The following is a 7333-nucleotide window of genomic DNA, read 5'->3' as shown; positions in this document are numbered from 1 at the left end:
GGCCTGGTACTAGAGCACAAATGACATTTGGAACAAACATGCACACAAATAACTGCAACAGAGAGCATTTCTATAGAATCTGGAATTATTATTGAAATAAATGTGACTACAATTGTTACAGAGACTCTGACAGGAGGATGTTAGTGAACCCAAAACACAAGACGCAAGTGAATGTAGTGATCATGAAATGATATCAGAGTCATGGCCAGAATAGAAGTCTGAACTTAATCTCACTGATTCTTGAGAGAAGAGACCAAACATGTTTGAGATGTTAGTTTTTATTATTTAATAACACATTATTATAAACTGATATATTTGTAGACAAAGGTCTCAGATAATGAACATGTAAGGGAACAGGTTTTTCTGAAAATGTTTTCTTCTAAAAATGTACTTCAGAACTGAATTTGTGTCAACTCCGTCAGACACATTAAAAAGATGCTATTTTAATTTGATCATCAACAACAGTGTAAAATACACATGACAAATATACAGCAGTAGTAGTAAAGTGAGATCTGTGTGTCTCTGAGAGAAATATAAACAATAAAGCCTTACAAATAAGAGTTTTAAAAATCTGACACTGAAAGAGAAGCTCAAATAATCATCAGTATTTATTATGACAAAAACACACTTGAAGAATCTTTAAAGTTCAGCGTTCTGCTTCAGATTTAAGCACTTCCTGAAAAAGATGAACATGTAAAGCTATAAATGAATCAATCTCACCAATATTAATATATGCTGAATCAGTCATCATCAATCATGTACCTGATGTGTGAATAAACGCTAATATCATCAGCGCTGCCATACCTGAACATGTGTGACAGAGTTGAGTGATGTGCAGATGTTGAGTCTGGTGGCTGATGGGATTGTTCAGCACACAGCTGTAGGTGTTTTTATCCTGATATTCCACCTCCAGAGGTAGAGAGAGACTGATGCTGAGATCAGACGCACTGATGCTGGACAATGAACTGTTTCCTTTGTACCAGGAGAGAGTCACATGACTCACATTCACAGCTGAACACACCAATGAACATGATGATGATGATGAAGAACATTGTGAAGAGTTTCTGCTGATGACAGGAACAGGCAGACGAGCTGAAAACATGAGAGAATAAAGAGAAATGAGGATGAATGAAGAGATTCAAGAAACATCCAGAGGAACCAAGATGATCAAAAGTAGAGCATTTAAAACTATTGAATAGAAAGTTAAATATAAACCTGCTGTTCATGGGAAAGTGAGAGAATTAGTCATTTGAACTCATTAGTCATGATAAGATACTTCTTTAGATCTAGCTGTAATAAATAAAACACGAGAAACTGATATTTAACTCACCGCAGACAATGATACGAATAAAAAAAGACTTGAAAAGGTTGATCTGTAGGCGATATTCTCCAGCGTGTTTCATTGTGATGTTTGTGATGGTCAGAGATCCAGTTTGATTGTCCAGCTTCAGTCTGTCTCTGAATCTCCCATCAAGATCATCATCATTTACAGTGATTCTGATGTCTCGTTTATTGATTTCAGCTATGAAAGTGTCTCCAAACCTCCACCAAATCCAATCATCCTTTATTTCAGTAAGACGAGAGTTTAGAGTGACTGAATCTCCCTCCATCACTGATATTTCAACTGTATCATCAAACACACACATGGAGAACAAACAGAAACAGATTCATCACAGATTAAGACAGTTATTTATGAAAGTAAATAGTTTGAAACTTAAATTATGAAATGAAGATCATCATTAAACAACAGAAGCAAAATGGAGTTTGGATTAATAATTGAATCTTTGTGCTGATTAAAATATAAAATGTGAAACTGATATTTAACTCACCATAGAGAATGAGAAAGAAATTAACTCTCCTATGGTTGGTCTGTAGTCTATAAATTCCATCATGTTTCATTGTGATGTTTGTGATGGTCAGAGATCCAGTTTGATTGTCCAGCTTTAGTCTGTCTCTGAATCTCCCATCAAGATCATCATCATATACAGTGAATCTGTCGGCCGTTACGTTGATTTCAGCTATTAAAATGTTTTCAAACCTCCACTGAATCTCATCATCATTCTTCATTTCAGTAAGAGAAGAGTTTAGAGTGACTGAATCTCCCTCCTTCACTGATATTTCATCTGCATCATCAACCACTAACATGGAGGACAAACAGAAACAGGTTCAACACAGATTAAGACACTCATTTACAAAAGTAAATGGTTTGAAAGCTTAAATTTGAAATGAATATCAGCATTAACAACAGAAGCAAAATTGAGTTTAAATTAATGCTAATTAAAATCGAGCGCAGTGTTAGTTCAGTCAGGCCACGTAGGCATAGTGCTGTGACCAGCTGATGCAGCTGTCAAATCGCTCCAATCACTATCATTCTCCTATTAGCCCAGGGATATATATGTTGCATTACTGCTCGGTAAGTAATGTCAAACTGCTCGCAACCCTCCCTCCCCATAAGCATGAGCATATTACTGTGCACCTTCTGGTTGTCGTCTTCTTTTGTTTCAGATCACTAAGGCTTTCAAGTGCCAGCCGGCATGGACCTCACTGCTGAGAGACACTCATCCTCATAACCAAGCTACAGTATAGACGTCCCACTGCCACATCTGTACGATTACTACTGTACGCTTTTAAAGACATCACTAAACTACATGTCTTAATTGTCTGTATTCCCAAGCTGATGGTTCCATGGGGGGTTAATGTTAAAGCTCTTGTATGTTCAATTAATTTCGGAGCAAGAACTCATAATAAGGAACCATACCGCCAAAGATAACGTGTGTTTCAATAAAATCAAAGTAATTTGCCAAAGTGGTCCTGTCTGAAATACAAACCCGATTCCAAAAAAGTTGGGACACTGTACAAATTGTGAACAAAAAAGGAATGCAATAATTTACAAATCTCATAAACTTATATTTTATTCACAATAGAATATAGATAACATATCAAATGTTGAAAGTGAGACATTTTGAAATGTCATGCCAAATATTGGCTCATTTTGGATTTCATGAGAGCTACACATTCCAAAAAAGTTGGGACAGGCAGCAATAAGAGGCCGGAAAAGTTAAATGTACATATAAGGAACAGCTGGAGGACCAATTTGCAACTTATTAGGTCAATTGGCAACATGATTGGGTATAAAAAGAGCCTCTCAGAGTGGCAGTGTCTCTCAGAAGTCAAGATGGGCAGAGGATCACCAATTCCCCCAATGCTGCGGCGAAAAATAGTGGAGCAATATCAGAAAGGAGTTTCTCAGAGAAAAATTGCAAAGAGTTTGAAGTTATCATCATCTACAGTGCATAATATCATCCAAAGATTCAGAGAATCTGGAACAATCTCTGTGCGTAAGGGTCAAGGCCGGAAAACCATACTGGATGCCCGTGATCTTCGGGCCCTTAGACGGCACTGCATCACATACAGGAATGCTACTGTAATGGAAATCACAACATAGGCTCAGGAATACTTCCAGAAAACATTGTCGTGAACACAATCCACCGTGCCATTCGCCGTTGCCGGCTAAAACTCTATAGGTCAAAAAAGAAGCCATATCTAAACATGATCCAGAAGCGCAGGCGTTTTCTCTGGGCCAAGGCTCATTTAAAATGGACTGTGGCAAAGTGGAAAACTGTTCTGTGGTCAGACGAATCAAAATTTGAAGTTTTTTTTTGGAAAACTGGGACGCCACTTCATCCGGACTAAAGAGGACAAGGACAACCCAAGTTGTTATCAGCGCTCAGTTCAGAAGCCTGCATCTCTGATGGTATGGGGTTGCATGAGTGCGTGTGGCATGGGCAGCTTACACATCTGGAAAGGCACCATCAATGCTGAAAGGTATATCCAAGTTCTAGAACAACATATGCTCCCATCCAGACGTCGTTTCTTTCAGGGAAGACCTTGCATTTTCCAACATGACAATGCCAGACCACATACTGCATCAATTACAACATCATGGCTGCGTAGAAGAAGGATCCGGGTACTGAAATGGCCAGCCTGCAGTCCAGATCTTTCACCCATAGAAAACATTTGGTGCATCATAAAGAGGAAGATGCGACAAAGAAGACCTAAGACAGTTGAGCAACTAGAAGCCTGTATTAGACAAGAATGGGACAACATTCCTATTCCTAAACTTGAGTCTCCTCAGTCCCCAGACATTTGCAGACTGTTATAAAAAGAAGAGGGGATGCCACACAGTGGTAAACATGGCCTTGTCCCAACTTTTTTGAGATGTGTTGAGGCCATGAAATTTAAAATCAACTTATTTTTCCCTTAAAATGATACATTTTCTCAGTTTAAACATTTGATATGTCATCTATGTTGTATTCTGAATAAAATATTGACATTTGAAACTTCCACATCATTGCATTCTGTTTTTATTCACAATTTGTACAGTGTCCCAACTTTTTTGGAATCGGGTTTGTATAAAATATGTGAAAATGATATTTAACTCACCTCTGACATCGAGATAGAAATGTTCAATCCAAAATCTGATGTATAGAAGATATCGTCCAGTATGTTCAGCTCTAATGTTTGTGATGGTCAGAGATCCAGTTTGATTGTCCAGCTTCAGTCTGTCTCTGAACATCCCATAAATACCATCATCATATACAGTGAATCTGTCGTCCCGTTTATTGATTTCAGCTATTAAAGTGTTTCCAAAAGTCCACTGAATCTGATCAGAATTCTTCATTTCAGTAGGATCAGGGTTTAGAGTGACTGAATCTCCCTCAAACACTGACACTGTCTTCTCTCCATAATAACCAAACACTCCTGAAGAACAGAGTTTTTCACAGATTAAAGCTTTAAAATCACTTGATGTTGGTTTGATGAAGCGTCACTGAAATACTTTTAATCATTTAAATGTGACGTGAATAATATTCTGCAGCAGCACAAAGTCAAAAGATGATGAATGAAAAGAGAAATAGATTTATATATGGATCAATAACTAAAAAAGACATTTTTAATGTTTAATGTCACATTTAAACCATTTGAGTTATTTCCTGAGTCGTGCGCTTCACTACAGCCACCGTCGCTGACACTAACAGTGAATGTTAATCTTCTCTAACTAATTTAACCAGTAATTTATCACATGGTACCAGAACAGACACAACTGAAGCCATAAAAACACATTTAAAACTCACCATCCAGACGCCACAAACAGAGCAAAACTAACTTGAGGAACATTTTCTTCATTGGTTCACTGAAAAACCCACGATAGTGACTCTTAAAATGTCTGAAAACCCTCAGATTGATCTGAAACACACTGAACTGTGATATTTATCTGGTTGTGTGTGAATCCTCCCCCATCCTACACATCCACAAACAACAAAAAAAAAAAAGGTGGGGGGGTGATTTGGAGGACATGTACGCTGGGTTATTTGGCAAAAACAAACACACACAGAAAAAAAAAAACCTTTGAAAATGATTTTCCTAGAAACTAGCAAGTAACATATTTGCCATTGCCATTAGTCCTTGACACGCTCAGATTCAGACGACAGATTACGGTGGCCTGTTTAAAACAGCAATACCAAGAAAGGTTGCTCACTACAATATGGTTTAAACACGTGTGACATTTAGGATGCTTTTGATATAAAGTTTCGCTGGTTAGCTTTGTCCTCCCAGGTGAAAGAAAAAAAAAGTATACTTCTATAAATGTACTTAAAGTGCTCTATTTTCGTGCATTAATTTTGTACTTGATACACTAAAATCTTAAGAACATCTAAGTGTACTCAACTGTGATATTTTGAGACACCATGAAATATGAACTAAAATGTGCTTTTAATATACTATCTCTGTATTTTAAAAATATATTGAGATACCACTTGTAGTACACTATGTGTTCAAATGTACTATAAGTGGCATCTAAATACATTTTTTAAATACAGAGATAGTATTGTTATGGGTTCACTCCAAGGAAGACGAGGACAGTAGATACAAGTAACACAACATAGTTTAATCTCAAGGAATGGAAGCACAGGCGACAGCAAACACAAGTAACATCAAACAATACCGGACACTGAACAGAACACAGGCAGGAACTTAAATACACAATGCAAATAACAAACAGCTGTGAGGGTAACCAGTGTCCATGGTGAATGATGAGTGGCGGGAACTTAGAACAAAGCAGCACATGACAATCAAAACAAAAGGGACGAGACGGTGACTGTGAGAAGTATATTAAAAGCACACTTTAGTTCATATTTCATGGTGTCTCAAAATAGCACAGTTGAGTACACTTAGATGTTCTTAAGATTATTTTAAGAAGTACTAAAGAACAATTTTTTAGCATATGGAGTATAATATTAGTGCACGAAAATAGAGCATTTTAAGTACATTATAGAAATGTACTTTTTTTTTTTTTTTTCCACCTGGGCTTGACAGTGTACAAGACGACCTACAATCTAAAACATGTTACGAACCTCCCAGTCTTGTCTAGGGGTAGGAGGCTGTAACACTTATTGAAAATAAAATTAAATTAAACGAAACGAAAATGACTGACAGTCACTTAAATTCCCTGATCCAGAAAAGCAACAAGCACTGAATTAAGAAATATAACTATTTAATAAGTTCAAAAACAACATCAACAAAAAGAAAAAGAAAGGAAGCAAATCTTCAAGAGAGGGCCAGGCCAACATAAAACTTTCTAACTGACAAGGGTAGCATTAAATAACCTTTACAAAGGAAAACAAATAAACAACAAAGTCTTACCTTGCTCCCTGTCTAACAGAACAAAAGCAAAAAACAAAGCAAAAATCGAGTTTAAAGGTGCCGTAGAATGTCTTTTTAAAAGATATAATATACACTCACCTAAAGTATTATTAGGAACACCATACTAATACTGTGTTTGACCCCCTTTCGCCTTCAGAACTGCCTTAATTCTACGTGGCATTGATTCAACAAGGTGCTGAAAGCATTCTTTAGAAATTTTGGCCCATATTGATAGGATAGCATCTTGCAGTTGATGGAGATTTGTGGGATGCACATCCAGGACACGAAGCTCCCGTTCCACCACATCCCAAAGTTGCTCTGTTGGATTGAGATCTGGTGACTGTGGGGGCCATTTTAGTACAGTGAACTCATTGTCATGTTCAAGAAACCAAATTGAAATGATTCGAGCTTTGTGACATGGTGCATTATCCTGCTGGAAGTAGCCATCAGAGGATGGGTACATGGTGGTCATAAAGGGATGGACATGGTCAGAAACAATGCTCAGGTAGGCCGTGGCATTTAAACGATGGCCAATTGGCACTGAGGGGCCTAAAGTGTGCCAAGAAAACATCCCCCACACCATTACACCACCACCACCAGCCTGCACAGTGGTAACGAGGCATGATGGATCCAT

At 37.6% G+C, this 7333-nt stretch overlaps 1 long non-coding RNA gene across 1 annotated transcript; it reads right to left on the bottom strand.

The window, feature by feature from the left end:
• Positions 1-262: 262 nt before the first annotated feature.
• Positions 263-869, bottom strand: LOC125263143. Its single transcript, XR_007183700.1, has 2 exons — positions 805-869; positions 263-676 (listed from the first exon to the last, which is right to left on the bottom strand). It is a non-coding gene; the product is annotated as an uncharacterized LOC125263143 (long non-coding RNA).
• Between the last annotated feature and the right edge of the window lie 6464 nt (positions 870-7333).

Source organism: Megalobrama amblycephala, linkage group LG2 (genome assembly GCF_018812025.1).
Source record: "Megalobrama amblycephala isolate DHTTF-2021 linkage group LG2, ASM1881202v1, whole genome shotgun sequence".
Classification (NCBI taxonomy): Eukaryota; Metazoa; Chordata; class Actinopteri; order Cypriniformes; family Xenocyprididae; genus Megalobrama; species Megalobrama amblycephala.
This window is presented reverse-complemented; position numbering and strand designations above follow the sequence as displayed.